Below are 16,866 nucleotides of genomic sequence, written 5' to 3'. Positions count from 1 at the left end.
CCCCCGCTCCACCCCGCACGTGCAGCCGCAAAACATCCACAAACTTGCTGCGTACGCTCTTCATCTTATCCCAGTGCTCATACCACCTGGATGGGAAAACTGCTTTAGGAAATTGCTATAGGTACATTCCTATATTTTCTGGAGCAGAGTAAGTAAAATATATTGTTATTGGTATCTTTCTACCTTCTCTGGAGTAAAAAAAAGAAAAAAAAGTAAAATCTATCTATTTATCTATATACAGCAGCAGCAGCAGCAGCAGCAATAATAATCTATCTATCTTTCTGTATACCAGACTGGTAATCACATATGTAGTGGCCCATACAAAGCAACACACACACACACACACACACACACACACACACACACACACACACACACACACACACACACACACATGGACTGCAAGAGAAGAAAACCCAGTTAAATCTGAGAGATGGAAAGGAAGGAATTGGTAAGGAAAATTATTACAATGGTCCAAGATGAGGAACAGGGACTGGAACGAGAAGTGGAAGAGGCACATAGAATTGGAAAATATAGTGAGGGAGGTAAAAGACCATTAAAAGTGAGAATGAGATCCCAAGTTGCAATACAGCAGATCCTAGTGAGAATCAGGAAGCTGGCTGAAAGTTCAGAATACAAAAATATTTGGGTAAAAAGAGATATGAACTTGGAAGAAAGGGAAAAAGAGCAGGACCTGAGAAATGAAGCTAAGGAAAAAAATGACAGAAGGACAGAGACTGAGAAGAGGAAATTTTATTGGAGGATACTAGATATGACACTGAGGAAATGGTATACTTGGGAAAGGGAACAAGTACTGAAAGAACCACAGCAGCAGACGGAGAAATTACAAGTGGTGGGGAAGCAGTACATTAAGAGTAATTTATACAAACATAGATGGGTTACTCTCAGGTGTACTGGAAGTGAGAGATTACCTGAAGGAAAGTAGACCAGATGTGTTGTGCCTAACAGAGACAAAGTTAAAAGAGGAAGTCCACTTAAGCTTTAAGGAGGAGAGATATAATTACTAGAGGAGAGATAGAGAAGGGAAAAGGAGGAGGAGGAGTACTGATAATACTTCGAGATGATATATATGTGGAAGAAGTGCAACGTGGAGATGGTATGGTGGAGGTGATAGGTATAACAATCAGGACTAGTGGAAGAGAGAGGAGGAGGATCATATTAACGTACGTGCCACAACACAAGGAAATGCAAAAGGAAGTGTTGAAGTGCCTAGACAACATGATAAGGAAGGACAGTAAAATACTACTAGTGGGAGACTTTAACCGCAAAAATGTCAGCTGGGAGGAGATGGAAGTTAATGGAAATGCTGGCCAGATGGAGTGAAGAAACGCTACAGTTAGCTATGTTGAATACAATGGACCGATGGGTGGAGGAATTTACAAGATACAGAGAGGAGGAGGAACCATCAATGCTAGACCTGGTGTTCACAAAAAAAAAAAAAAAAAAAAAAAAAAAAAAAAAAAAAAAAAAAAAAAAACAGAGCCCTGTCCAAACATTAAATGCTTAATCCCAAAGGGAAAAAGTGACCATGTGGTGTTAGAAGTGGTACTGTAAGACTGGGAGGTTCTAGCATGTAAGGAGGATTATAAAAATGGGAGATTAAATCACGTAAAGACAAATTTTGCAGAGTTAAGAAAATTCTTTGGAAGGGACTTACGGAAGGCATGAGAGTGCAAGAGAAATATGAAACATTCTTGAAGAAGTACAATGAAGGTGTGCAGAAGTATGTACCTATATAAAAAGTAAGGAGGAACAAACATATTTGGTATAATGCCAGATGTGCATAAGCTAAGAAGAGAAAGGATATAGCTTGGAAAAACTGAAGAAGCAAAAAAAAATGAAAAGAATAGAAAGCAGTATAAGGAGGCAAGGAATAAATATTTTAGAATAAGAAGAGAGGAGGAGAAACAACTTGAAAAGGATGTGGTAAAGAAATGTGAAGAAGACCCCAAGCTTTTTTTTACAAGTATATTAATGGAAAGATGATAAACAGAGAGACCATTGACAAGATAGTAAAGGGAGAAAGGATATATCAAACAGTGGAAGAGATGAGTGAAATTATGAATGAGAGTTTTAGGTCTGTGTTCAATGTGGAAGCAAATTTTATAGAACCAAATGAGGAAGTGTGGTGGGAAGGGTTACAAAAAGTCTTGGTGCAAAAACATGAAATTGGCAAATTGTTATGAGAGTTGCATGTCAGGAAAGCATTGGGGCTTGATGAAGTATCAGGCTGGACACTAAAGGAATGTAGAGAACAAGTGGTGGAGCCAATTTGGGATGTGATTAACAGCTCACTGATAGAGGGAAAAGTACCAAAAGAGTGGAAGAGAGCAAATATAGTGTCAATACACAAAGGAGGAAAGAGGACTGAGCCACTAAATTATAGACTGGTGTTGGTAGCTAGTGTTATAGGCAAGATCTGTGAAATAGTGATCAAAGAAAAGTGAGTGAAATATTTGGAAAAGAACAAAGTTATAACAAATAGACAATTTGGTTTCAGAAGAGGAAGGTCATGTGTACCAAATTTACAGAGTTTCTATACAAAAGTAATAGATGAAGTACAAAACAGAGATGGGTGGGTAGATGTAGTGTGCTTGGACATCAAAAAACTTTTGATAAAGTTCTGCATAAAAGATTATTGTGGAAGAAGAAACATATAGGAGGACTGAGAGGGAAGAAGAGTCAGTGTTTGAGGGGCATCAAGAAGAACAGTCTTCCACATAGAACTGTGAATATCTGGAATTGCTTAAATGAAGAGGTTGTTAGAGCACCAAACATGCAGAAATTTAAGGAAATGCTGGATAAATATAGCTATGGAGACAGGACACTATGAGCCCTGCTCAAACCCTATATTACACACACACACACACACACACACACACACACACATCACTCACACTCTTAGCCCAGCCAGCCCGTGGTGGAAAGGGACAGTTTCATGGACCATCCTACTACACCCCAGGAGGTTAGGTATAGCACAGCTGGCCATATATCTTTTTACTTGTCCTAAGAACAAGCAAAAGGTTTATACAGTTCAGTTCCCTTACCATCTAATAATGCAGTAAGTAATGCTTTTTGGCTGATTACTATCTCAGAAATAATACCAAATTCCATAACTAGTTGGGTCTATAGTTGTGAAAAGGACAAACTAATACCCTGAGTTCTCTTAACTGACATGATGTTCTAGGGACTTGTGGTGAGGCCAGACACGTGAAGGTGTCTTGGCCTCCAGTCTGAGCAGCCACTCTCTCTTCCTTCACAGAAGACCTGCTTTTGACACCAGCGTACAAACACCACTCCACTCCAACACTCGGACAGCCTCACCTATGGTCTGACCCTTTTATCCTCAACATTTGGGTATTGTCCTTTCTGGGGATTTCCCGTCCTGTGGTGCTGCTAAACTTTACCAACACATACCTTATGTCAGATACTTACTACTACAACATTAAATGGAGTTGTAGCATATATACACTGTAATGATATAAGAAGGTAAATTAATGTAATATATGTCTATTTTTTAGTGAGAACTGCATTGTGTTTTGCAAACACCACAATACTTGGCAACGTTTCCTCCAGGTGTTGTCACGTTTCTTTGAGTGACTCAGTCAGTTAGTCAGTGACTCAGACAGTCTGTCAGAGTGAGCTGTCAATCCACTGGTCACTTCCTCTCGCACAACACGTGAAAAGAGAGAGAGAGAGAGAGAGAGAGAGAGAGAGAGAGAGAGAGAGAGAGAGAGAGAGAGAGAGAGAGAGAGAGAGAGAGAGAGAGAGAGAGAGAGAGAGAGAGAGAGAGAGAGAGAGAGAGTTGGAAGCAAGGTTATCTCTGACACTTAGGGTCTAATCTGGTAATTTGCCCATTAAAAAGTCTGGCAGTGCCACAGGTTGGGAAATTCCCAGAAAGGACAACACATAAACACTCAGGATGAAATGGTCCGACCCTAATTAAGCCACAATGTACTCACTGAGGCCTGTAGGGCAGTTAAACCACTCAGTGGTATCTTAGTCTTAGTGTGTATCATCCAGAGTAAATGTATTGTTTCTATAACCAAGGACTCTATCCCATAGCAGGAGTTTTCCCACATGGTACACAAAGCTACACCAATATCACCCTCTTGCTCACCTCATATCTTTAAGAGGATGAGGTGCAGACAAGAGCCGTCACTGCTAACACTGCCACACACTGCATCGTGGGAGCAGACCAGCTTAGGCTTGATGCACAGACAGCAGACTGGACTAAGCTTTTCTCCTCACTCCCTTGCTCTTGAATGCCTGTAATAATAATGTATGCTTTAATTAACTCTTTCAATAATAATTCAAAGCTTTAAGTACAATACATAATGGGAGCAAACAAGCTGAGGCTTAATGTGCAGACAGCAGACTGGACTCAGCTTTCTTGCTTATTCCCTGGCTCTTGAATACCTGTAATAATAACATGTGCATTAATCAACTCCTTCAACATCAATTCCAAACACTAAACACACTGCATTATCACATTACAAAACATCTGGATTAGTACATACTACTGGACTAAGCTTTCTTCCTCACTCCTTTGCTCCTGAGTGTCTGTAATACTGTAATAATGTAATAATATGTACAGTAAAATCCCTCTCATCCGGCAGCTTTAAGTATCCGGCACATTTTTCCCCAAGCCTTAAAATCAATAAAAAATCAAGGTGTACTCATAAAATCAATTAAAATTCCCGCGCGAGGCATACTTTGTCCCCTTGCCACCAGAGAGCACTGCTTCACGCCACCCGCGGCCCACTACACTGTGTTTACTCAGTGACTCAGACCCGCGTGTGCACTGTTTATCGCCTGATGCCTTCATCATGCCTAAAGTTGTAGAAAAGAGGAAACGTGTTGTGCTTACACTTAAGCAGCTGATCAGATCAGCTGCTGATTAAGATCAGCTGATCTTTGTTATGGTAGGATGCGTGAGTGTAGGGTGGTGATTGTGTACATAATTTCACTTCTATTCAAGTATCCAGTAATATTCAAGTATCCGGCATGTTGGCGGTCCCGTTGATGCCGGATAAGAGGGATTTTACTGTACCTTAATTAGCTCTCAGCAACAACTCCAACCACTTAGGGCACTGTGGACAATCTCTGCAAGCATCAACAAGGAAAGAAAAGAATAGATTTCAAAGTTATATCCAGTATGATGTTTAGAACTGGCTGTCACAAACAAGACAAAAAGAACTTGAAAATACATTTATAATATTTAGATGTGACTGTCACAAGGTAGAGAAAAAACAGAATGGATTTTCACATTTCTAACCAGTATAATGTTTAGATGAGGCTCTCACAGGATAAACAAAAGAATGAAAGCAATAGATTTGTAGTTTTCTGGCCAATATAATATTTAGTAGTGGGTGTCAGAAGAAAGAGAAAGGAATTAAAATAATGTATTTTCACATTTCTATTAGGTATAATGTTTAGATGTGGCTGTCACAAGGAAGACAAAAAAGACTAAAAAATAGATATTTAAATTTGTATCCAGCACATTATAACATTCAGCTGTGGCTCTCTCAAGGAAGGGAAAAAAATAATGAATAGATTTTCACATTTCTGGCCAGTATAATGTTTGGAAGTGGGTGTCAAACAAAATAGAATGTCTCAGGGAGGAAAAATATGTTGAATACCAGTGAAGGGTGAATGGAGTGAAGGAATACAGGAATGGGCATGGGGAGGATCAAACACACCATGCAATTTGTCATGTAGAAAGACTGGCAGGAAACAAGATGACTACACCCCACATTAATCAACTCTTTCAACAGCAGTTCACATGCACTGTATGTAGTCATTGCATGCATCCACAATGTAGAGAAAAACAATTTTTTAAGTGAATACATCCTCAAATTCCTAGCCAGTATAATGCTTAGATAAAGCTGTCACAAGACAGAGAAAAGAATTAAATAGATTATCAAATTCCTAGCCAATATAATGTTTAGATAAAGCTGTCACAAGAGAGAGAAAAGAATGAAATAGATTATCAAATTCCTAGCAAGTATAATATTTAGATAAAGATGTCAGGAGAGAGAAAAGAGTTTCACATTTGTAGCCAGTGTAATGTTTAAATGTGGCTGTCACAAGAAAGAGAAAAGAATTACAGGAATAGATTTTCACATTTGTAGCCAGTATAGTGTTTAGATGTGGCTCTCATAAGGAACAGAAAAAAATTAAAAGATGCTAAATAACAGAAAAGAGTTAATGGTACAAAGAAATATAGGAGTGGTCAAGAGCAGAATCAAAGACAGCCTTCTAATTCATCACACTGAAAGAATGGCAGGAAGTAGGATGACCATTAGGCACACTGTTAAAAGCATTCTTCTCTCATCAGGATTATTTTCAAAGATCACAGAGATGATTAGCTGGGTTCAATATTTTTTTCTCTCTTTATCTATCATTAGGATCATGACATAAGCAAAAACATTAAAAATCAGGATGGGTTGAAGCCCCAAGAATAGTAAGAGAGAGGAGTGAGCCTCTTAACATAGCAACTGTTTACCAGCAGCAAGTATTGTAGATACGGGATGAGAGATGAGGGTTGTGGCCTGGCTGTAACAGTGTGTGGCACATGAGCCTCAGTCCTACCCAGAGATCAGTCACCATGAACCATGAGCTCTTAACGTAAGGGAGTGGCTGGCTGGACAGCAAGATAACTCCTCAAAACCCTAATAACTTCCAGCAGCACCAGCGCACGACCCTGGGCAAATAACAGTGAAAGACAGGGAAATGTGAGTGATTATTAGAGACAAGTGATCTCCTTGGAAGGAAGTTATCACCCACAGGGATCAGTTTTGCCCCTAATTATGTTTGCAACATATATGAATGACATGAATGATGAATCAGTAAAAGTTTCTTTGCCTACAATGCTAAACTCATGAGACAAGTGAGTGTACAGGACAATTGTGAAATACTGCAACACCTTAATAAAAATTGGAAATGGAGCTGCACATGAGAAATAGAATTCAATGTCAACAAATTCAGTGTAATGGAGTTTGGAAAGAGCAAGCAAAGGATTTCAAGGGAATATAAACTTGAAGGAGAGATTATACAGAAATCAAAGTCAGGGAGATCTCTAGGAGTATTCGTATCAGACAACACGTCACCTGAGAAACACATAAATAAAATTGTTGGAGAGACTTACAAGCTAATGAGAAAAAAACAAGAGTGGCATTTATCCACATGGATGAAGAAAGGGTAAAGAAAGTGACCATCACTCTGATGAGGCCAAGGCTGGAACATGCAGCAACAGTGTGCTCACAAAGCACAACAAATAACATCCAAGTAGCTTTCAAATAACATCCAAGTAGCTTTCAAAGAAAACATTACTAATTCCTTGGATCCCACACATTACTTTTAACTTATGCTTGGCCTTTCTCCACTAAAATACAGATAAACTGATTTTTTAAAGAATCCAGCATTTATTTTTCCTGTGCACATACATTAGCTGCCCATCATAACATTCCACTGTGCTGCCAGGCTGCCTCACTCACCTGGCATGGCAGTACTGAAGCAGAGATGCAGCACTGGCAACTCATACCACCAGGGTGCAGGACCCAGCCAGGAGGGACCCACATTCACCATAAGTGCCCAAAATTTCTTAATCCTCTTCCCAGCAACACAAAATCTCTTCCCCTCCCCAGCAACACAAAATCTCTTCCTCTTGCCAGCAACACAAAATCTCTTCCTCCTCCTGTACAGCAATACAAAACCTTCTCCTCCTCCTCCTCCTGTAATACCACCTTAGTTAATAAGATCCTAATTTTAAGCGTATATTTATCACATTTTATTTTTATCATATTCAGTACAATATAAATTTAGTCCTAACTGGATTATTAATAAACCATTTATGATTATTATTTGTCAATGCATCAGTGTAGCATCAAAACATTACTACACCCTGCCTGCTCATGTTTGTTATCAACAAGGAACACAGGTCAGTCCTTTGCTCTGCCAACATTACTTCCATGGACTGCCATACCTGCACATTTGACAGAGAGAGAGAGAGAGAGAGAGAGAGAGAGAGAGAGAGAGAGAGAGAGAGAGAGAGAGAGAGAGAGAGAGAGAGAGAGAGAGAGAGAGTTAGGTTAGTTTAGAAAGCCAAATTCCAGTGATTTTTGCTTCTCCATACGAAAATTTAAATTTCTTTCTCGTGGCTGTTAGACGGTTCACGTTTTCTAATAATACTGTTGTGCCCACCCCTCACTCCGGGCGGGCGTGTTATCCACACGGGCACAGATCAAGAAACTTGAGCAGCGGGGCCTCAAATGAGTCACACTATAAACGCCGGGACAACACACACACACACACACACACAGAGCTTAAGAGCATCGCAGAGGATCGCAACTGAACTGACAGCATCGCGGGGACAGACATCACTCAATCATCGATTGGAGAGAGCACACATCCCCCTGGATAGCTCCACCGTTCCTCGCTGCCTCCCCACTCTCACGGCTACCTGCCAAGCACCGGAGAGGCAGAAGCTCACTGAGCACACATTCTGGACCGAACAGACAGCAATAAAGGCGCCACTGTGTACCGGAGCTCTCCCTGACCGGTGAGAGCTCGCCCGGCGGGCGTCTCGCCATCCTCTCCCTTCCCTCTCCTTGCTCCCAGCCCCCTACATAGCCAGACCACGGTGAGCGGACCCAAGACGTCCCCGAGAGCGACCCTCGGGGGCTAGGGTGGACCCGCTGGATCTGACCTTGTAGGCTGCTGGGTTAGCCTCCTTCTTTATCTCATCTTACCATTTCCTTTTCCCTCCCTCAGAGGAAAACTGGATAGGGTTAGGTCGCGGGGCAGGGCCACTGCGACGGCTTCTAGGAGCCGGGTGGCTAAACTGCCCCTGCATAGGCAGGCATCTTCATTTATCTTTCCATTTTTAGCTGTGGTATTTTGTCGGGCTACGGCCCCCTTATAGGATTATTCTTCCCATGTAAGCATTTTTTCATTCTGGAACAATGCCTAGAGTTAAAATAAAATCCCCAAACAGCAAGGACCCGAGAAGAACCAGCTGCCTCTTGGAAATACTCTCAAAGAATGGTGTATACATTACCAAGTTGATTCCATTATCGGACGGCTATAGTATAATCACGGGCTCAGAAGACGAACAAGACAAGATTTTCAAGCAAAAGACCGAAAACGAACTCAAAGGTGAAGGCTTTCAAACTATCACACCACCAGAACTCAAGGCAAGCAGATCTGTAATTATTCCAAGCACTGAAAATCACATCTACAAGAACAATGAAGCAGACATCCTTGAAGAAATCTATCAGAATAACACCTGGACCACGAATAGTATCGATTCTATTTTCAAATTCCCAAACTCAAGGACATTGAAAATTACATTCAAAGAGACTTCATATGCCAAGAAAGCCCAGACAGATGGCCTAAGACTATTTCAGATGAGCATCCCTCACTATAATATAAAACAAGAAGTATTTTACAATATCACCACTTGCTTCAGATGCTACGAATTAGAAGATCATTTCACAAACCAATGCAAAAAGCCAACAGACTACAAAATCTGTTCAGAATGTTCTTCCACCTCCCACACCTGGCGTGAATGTCTAAGCCTCAACAAAAAGTGCCTGAATTGCCAAGGAGCCCATCGCACCTTAGCAGCCAAATGCCCCATGCGGAAGGACATCATAAAAAATAAGAGAACAAACAGCAAGCAAAGCACAGCCTCATACAGCCAAATTACAAAACAACAATTACAAACCCCCTCAAGCCAACAACCTAATACATCCTCACCAAACACACCACAACTAAGTAACGAAATGTATGCCAAAATCTACACCTGCATCATGCACGCCCACATGCACAACCTGGGTGAACCTGGAAGCTACAACACTGAGCTAAACAACATGCTAGCTATGAACAGCTTGCCACAAATAAAAGCTCCTCCTAACCCTCCTTCTGCCAAAATAATAAACAAACTTCCTCAAGTAAACAGCACCTCACACACCCCAAATACCAATGACACAAACAACCTTCAGAATAATACTCCTGCACCACAATCCAACCAAAATGAAGAGTCAGTGCAGACAGACAACACAGCAGAAGAAGAAGCACATAAACCTCACCCAAGCAGCTCAATAAAACACAAATCAGACAGACGCAGATCAAGATCTAGGAAACGAGGAAACACTAAAAATAAAATAAAGTCTACAGATATTGGACTAACAATCTTCACCCCAGAGAGCATTGGCCTTCCAGAATCAACCCTATCAGGAGATGAAATATTCGAGCTAATTTCAAACAAAACCTTCACTGCAAAAATAGAAAGCTATGACATAGACTATTTCAGAGTAATTGAAGCAATTAAAGATGAAAAAATAGAATACGTAAACTGCTTCAAAACAATTGCTGATGATCTGTACAAAAAACTAAGACCAGGGAGAGAAATGTTGCGTTCACCTCCAGACAGACAAGAAAAAATCAGGAAAAACTCACAATAGTTCACCATGTTAAACAACACTATAAAAGTAATCCAACATAATGTACTACACTGGAGAAAGCGTAAATTGGAACTTAGCAATACATACAGAGAACTAAACCCAGATATAATTCTGATAAACAGCCACTGCCAAACAAACAACACCCACATTAAAATCCCTGGCTACAGATGCTACCAAAAAAACACACTACAGACAGCAAGTGACGGAACAGCCATAGCAATAAAACATAATATCAAACACAAAGTCACCTCTGACTTCATATCTGACATAATAGCAATTCAAGTAGAAACACTCACAGGCCCGATAACTATAAGTACATTATACCAACCACCAAGTAGGGATTACATACCAACCCCCGATTTTACAAAACTCTTCAGAAAAAGACAGCCAGTTTACATGATAGCAGACTTAAATGCAAACCACCCTCTTTTTGGCTACAATCACACAAATACAAAGGGAAACCAGCTTCAAAAAATGATAGACAATAGACTAATCCAAGATGTCGGCCCTCACTTCCCGACCTTTTTTACTAGAAACCGAAGAACAAATCCAGACATAATCTTGTCAAACAACAGCACCTACCATAACTACCACATTACTCAGGGACCCATAACCACCAGTGATCACATCCCCATCATCATGACTATATCCTCCTAACCAATTCTTATTCCATCACCAGCAAGGAAAAACCTCAAAAAAGCAAACTGGGAAAATTTCAGCGAAGAAATTAACAACAACATGACAATTCCAAATCTTCAAGAAGCAAGTCTAGAAGAAATAGACCAAGAAATAGAAAAATGGTACAAAGTCACAAAAGATGCAATAGCCAATCACATACCCACAACTCACTTTAAGCAACTGCCTTCCCCAACACACAGTCACAACACAAAAAAGATTATAATCAGTTACAATACGATGAGACAACATGCAGAAACACACGGATGGACAAACCAACACTACACACACTACAAAATTCTACGTACAATTTTACAAGATACTATGACTCGAGAGGCAAATGAAAGTTGGAGCAACACAATAAAAAAGACAGCAGTTGTTTACCGCGACCCAAAAACATTCTGGAAAAAAATCAAACTACTCTGCGGAGAATCAGAGCCTGAACCACATTACATACTTAATGGTAACAACAAAAAACTATATACACCAATTTCACAAGAAATAGAGCACAGAAAAATCTGGGAAAAGGTTTTTGGAGACGAAACCTCAGACACAGAATCAGACTCAAACACTGAAGATGATAATGACGAAAACAGACCTGATGTGCACGCCTTCCTAAGGGATAACTCATACAGAATAACCCCATTTAACACCGCAGACTACTCCCGCCTAAATACCACACCATTAGACCAAGAAATAACTCCTGAAGACGTGAACCATACAATAAAACAAAGTAAGAACACAGCCCCAGGCTATAGTAATATAAATAAAATAATTTTAAACAAATTGCCCACAAAAGCAATACAATCGCTAACAAATATATTCAATGCTTCACTTTCATCAGGGTATTTTCCCGATATTTGGAAAAAATCAATAATAAAACTTATTCCTAAAGCTGGCAAGAACCCACATAAACCAGAAAATTATAGACCCATATCCTTACTCGAAGTGCCTGGAAAAATCTTTGAGAGAATCATCAATTCAAGGATCAAACAATTTATGGAATTGCACAATAAATACAACAATAATCAATTCGGATTCAGAGCAAACAGGGGTACACACCAAGCACTTGCATTAATAACCGAACAAATAGCACAAAACAAAAGTGATAAAGGACATTGTCAAGTAGTTCTCAGGGACATCTCGAAGGCTTTCGATAAAGTATGGCACTTAGGGTTAAAATATAAATTGCTACAACTAAACATCCCAATCACCATAAAAAAACTCCTTTGTGATTTCCTAGACGATAGATCAGCACAGATTAAAATAAAAAACTACACAGGGCAAATAATACACTTACATTCAGGAGTGCCACAAGGCAGCGTATTATCACCTACACTCTTTACCATATATACCAGTGACATTCCTCAACCAAGACATGGAATCAACATAGCATATGCAGACGACATCACGCAGATAACAGGTTACCCAGGAAAATCCAAAAACATGATTAAACTCATAACAGAAAGAGAAATTAAGACTGTAAATGAATTTGAGAGAAAATGGAAAATCAAGACAAATATCAACAAATTTACCCCACTACACATAGCCAGCAAAACAAAGACACCATTGAATATAGACGGGAAGATTATACAATTCTGTGAAGAAGGAACAAGCCTAGGCCTCACAATATCAAATGCCTATATTTCCCATGTAAAAAAGAGAAAAGTAAAAGCAGATGTTGCCCTAAATAAACTATACAGGCTAAAAGGACTCCCAGATAAAATAAAAACTCACTTGGTTAAAGCATTAATTATACCCATACTGCAGTACCCACCTGTTCCCCTACATGCAGTGAGCGACAGCCAACTTAGCATACTGCAAAAAGTACAAAACAAAGCTCTGAGATTCGCCACAAACCAATATTATCCATACACAATGACTACCGAAGAAATACATATGCACACCAATACTAAGCCACTAAACATTTTTCTACAGGAACAAGCACAAAAAATCTGGCTATCCTTGGAACGCATGCAAAACGACACCTACCTAAAACTTATAGAAAATAAAACACACATACAAAAATATCATAGATTCTACCCCAGTAGCTTAGAAAAAATACAACAACCAATCTCACCTAAATACAAATAATATCAAAATCAACTGCCTCAGACCCACTCCCTGTAATACACACCAACAAGTGCTTACTCGGTGGGATATGCGCGCGTTCCCAGGACTCTCCACTTCCATTCCGCGCCCTGAGTCGCCGGGACGGGACGTGTAGTCAGTTCAGTGTGGTTGGGAACGGTCCCACAACGTATATCTTTCCCCGTCTCGGCGAGGGGTTTGGCTCCGGTCGATGCTTGCTGCAGCCGGCTGCGGGGAAGGGAGATATCACATGGGTGCTGCGGTGTAGGGAAATTCTCCACTGAGAAACCTAACTCATCAAACTCGCGTCACACTTACTCTACTCTGCGCCCTGAGTTGTCGGGGCGGTATGTTAAAACAGGTGGAGAGTTAGCTCCCAGTAAAACCACAGGACCCGCCCTGGCAAGGGGAGGTACATCCCAGTCTATGCTTGCGGCAGCTGGCAGCGGACGGAGTGACACACGACAATGACTTACAGCGTAGTACCACACTTGCACGAACAAGTACACAGATACACTTATAACACCTCCACTCACACAAGCACATCCCAGACAACAAAAGCAACCTTCTAGGCTGGGGAGTCTAAACCTAGATACATAAATGAAGAAGCGAGCCACACAAACCAACATTATGTAGTCACAAAAATAGCAACGTGGTTTGCCCACAAACTTTTATCTCTTACTTTCCTTCTTTTATTTCTTACCTTTTCCTTCAGCAATAAACACTCTTAAATTACTTCACCCATCTTTACTTTACTTAGTTCAGTTCAGTTCACACACACACACACACACACACGAGGCCGGGGCACAGCCGGGGCACAAGGGAAAACACGGGCACTACTTCCTAGGTTTATCGACAAATCCTCCGCAAGCACACTGCTTTACAAGTTTACAGGGGCACCACAAGTCTCCCAGGGCACGACAGGCACTCAACAGGCAGGGAAACACTTACAAAGCAGGCAGGCACAAGCTGGCCTCCTCTCTGGCCACGCGTCTCCCCTCTCTCCCTGTTCCCGCCTCTCCCAGTGCTGCCAACTCCACAGTGCTGCCACCCGTACCCATACCCCTGGTGTAACAATACCGAAAAAAAGAGATTGAGACGTGTCTCAATTCTGTTTTCATCTGACAGATACACTGGGTTCAGTTAAGTTGGGCTAGGCTAGATTAGGCTAGATTAGGCTTACAAAAATTTCGTTCTTTAATTTAATTGGTCATTCATTTTATATATATCATTATTTTATTTATTAATTTTATGTAAGAGAGTCATTGATCAATGGCAACGAGAGGCAGAGAGTTAACTCTTGCAATTGAGAGGAGGACAGAATAGTGGTGATTGATTGAGAATACTGGTTAACTCTTGCATTAGAAAGGTGGACAGAATAGGGGTGAGAAAAAGAAGAAAGTCTTGTGCATGTGCTTGTGATAGCGAGAGAGAGGCTGAAGACAGTCAGAGAGAGAGAGAGAGAGAGAGAGAGAGAGAGAGAGAGAGAGAGAGAGAGAGAGAGAGAGAGAGAGAGAGAGAGAGAGAGAGAGAGAGGGGGGGAGGGTAGGAAGAGGAGGAGGAGGAGGAGGAAAATAAGAAGAAAACATGCCCCGGGTGTATCATTTTTGTGAGTGACCTTTACCAGACAATGGTATGAAAAATTAGTTATCAATTTTTCCAACTAGTAGTACCTTATTGATTCACCTCTCACCTACCTAATAATAATAGTAATAACAATAGTAACAATAATGATAATAATAATAATAATAATAATAATAATAATAATAATAATAATGACAATAATAATAATGATAATAATGATAATAATAATGATAATAATAATAATAATAATATAATGATAATAATAATAATAATAATAATAATAATAATAATAATAATAATAATAATAATAATAATAATAATATTTTTTTGTATTTTCACTAAAAAAATATTAATGTATTATGGTATGTATACAATGGAAATACACACACACACACACACACACACACACACACACACACACATAACAACAACAACAACAACAACAAAAACAACAATAAAATGCAATGAAAATATGCTACTACTACTACTACTATTACTACAAAATAATGAATATATATATATATATATATATATATATATATATATATATATATATATATATATATATATATATATATATATATATATATATATATATATATATATATATATATATATATATATATATATATATATATATATATATATATATATATATATATATATATATATATATATATATATATATATATATATATATATATATATATATATATATATATATATAATATTTTTTTCTCTCAAACAAAATAAATAAACAAACAAACAAGTAAATAAAAAGAATAATAATAAATTTTCTTTGTTTGTTTGTTTACTGTGGTTGAAGTGACGTGGGATTTCAAGGGTGTTTTTAAGGTTCTAGTGTTAGATTAACACAATTTCTACTTTCCAAAGGCCCTAGTTGAAGTTACAAGGGCTTTTTATGGGTGTTTTTAAGATTCTAGAGACAGATTAACAATATTTCTGTATTACTAACAGGAGAAACACTCTTGAGAACCCTGCTAACTGTATTTGAAAGGCTGTATTTCTGTGGTTTTCAAGGGTGTTTTTAAGGTTCTAGTGACAGATTAACAACATTTCTGCATTACTGACATGAGAAACATCCTTGAGAACCCTGCTACCTGTATTTAAAAGGTTGTAATTGAAGTTACTGTGGTTTTCAAGGGTGTTTTTAAGGTTGTAGTGACAGATTAACAATATTTCTACATTCCTAAAGGGAGAAGCACTCTTTAAAAGGCTCTATTTGAAGTTATTGGAATTTAAAGCACAAAAAAAATAAATATATAATAAAAATAATCATAAAAACACTCCCAAACACACCCAAACAACATTTCTACATTCCAAACACCCTAGATGAGGTTACAAAGGTTTTTTTAAGGGTGTTTTTAAGATTGTAGTGACAGATTAACAATATTTCAGCATTGGAGACTTCAATGTTTTTCAGTATGGCGTCGCAACTGCTCGTGATCGGTCTTGTCTCTTTCGTTTGGAGTTATTTCTGATTTTTGGTATGCGCGTTTTTTAGCGGAGAGATAATTCTTCATTTCTGAGTTTTGGTTTAATTGTTTTGCCCTAAAAACACGAAAAAATTATATTGAAAATGTACGGAAATCACTTTTTTTTTCTCTCTTCCATTTTCTCTTTTCTTTTTCCGCTCAAGCGACACGTTCCAGAGGCAGCTCAACACAAAGTGACAGGGAGAGAGAGAAAGGGAGAGAGAGAGAGAGGGAGAGAGGGAGTGGGCGAGGCGGTGTATTGCAAGTCTTAATAAAAAGAGAAAGTTTTGTGTGTGTGTGTGTGTGTGTGTGTGTGTGTGTGTGTGTGTGTGTGTGTGTGTGTGTGTGTGTGACCATGCTCGTGCTACACAAGGGAGAGTGAAGGAGTGGGGGGATGAGGGAGTGTGGTGGGGGGCGTGGTGGGGGGCTGGGTGAAGAGAGTGGTGAGGGTAACACAATAATGCGTGCTGCACTGTACAGAGGGGTCGCCGCCCCCGGCCAGTCCCCCCTCCGCCACACACACACCGCTC

General features: G+C 39.5%; 1 long non-coding RNA gene across 1 annotated transcript; it reads right to left on the bottom strand.

Annotated features, from left to right (window-relative positions):
* Window position 1: 1 nt before the first annotated feature.
* Window positions 2-14,630, bottom strand: LOC135098840 (uncharacterized). The gene is made up of 4 exons (XR_010267425.1): window positions 14,208-14,630; window positions 13,317-13,484; window positions 4,142-4,290; window positions 2-86 (listed from the first exon to the last, which is right to left on the bottom strand). It is a non-coding gene; the product is annotated as an uncharacterized LOC135098840 (long non-coding RNA).
* Window positions 14,631-16,866: the final 2,236 nt, after the last annotated feature.

The sequence above is a fragment of the Scylla paramamosain genome, unplaced genomic scaffold, assembly GCF_035594125.1.
Source record: "Scylla paramamosain isolate STU-SP2022 unplaced genomic scaffold, ASM3559412v1 Contig87, whole genome shotgun sequence".
Taxonomy (NCBI): domain Eukaryota; kingdom Metazoa; phylum Arthropoda; class Malacostraca; order Decapoda; family Portunidae; genus Scylla; species Scylla paramamosain.
Note: the sequence above shows the minus strand (reverse complement) of the source record. Positions and strands in the feature narration are given on the sequence as shown.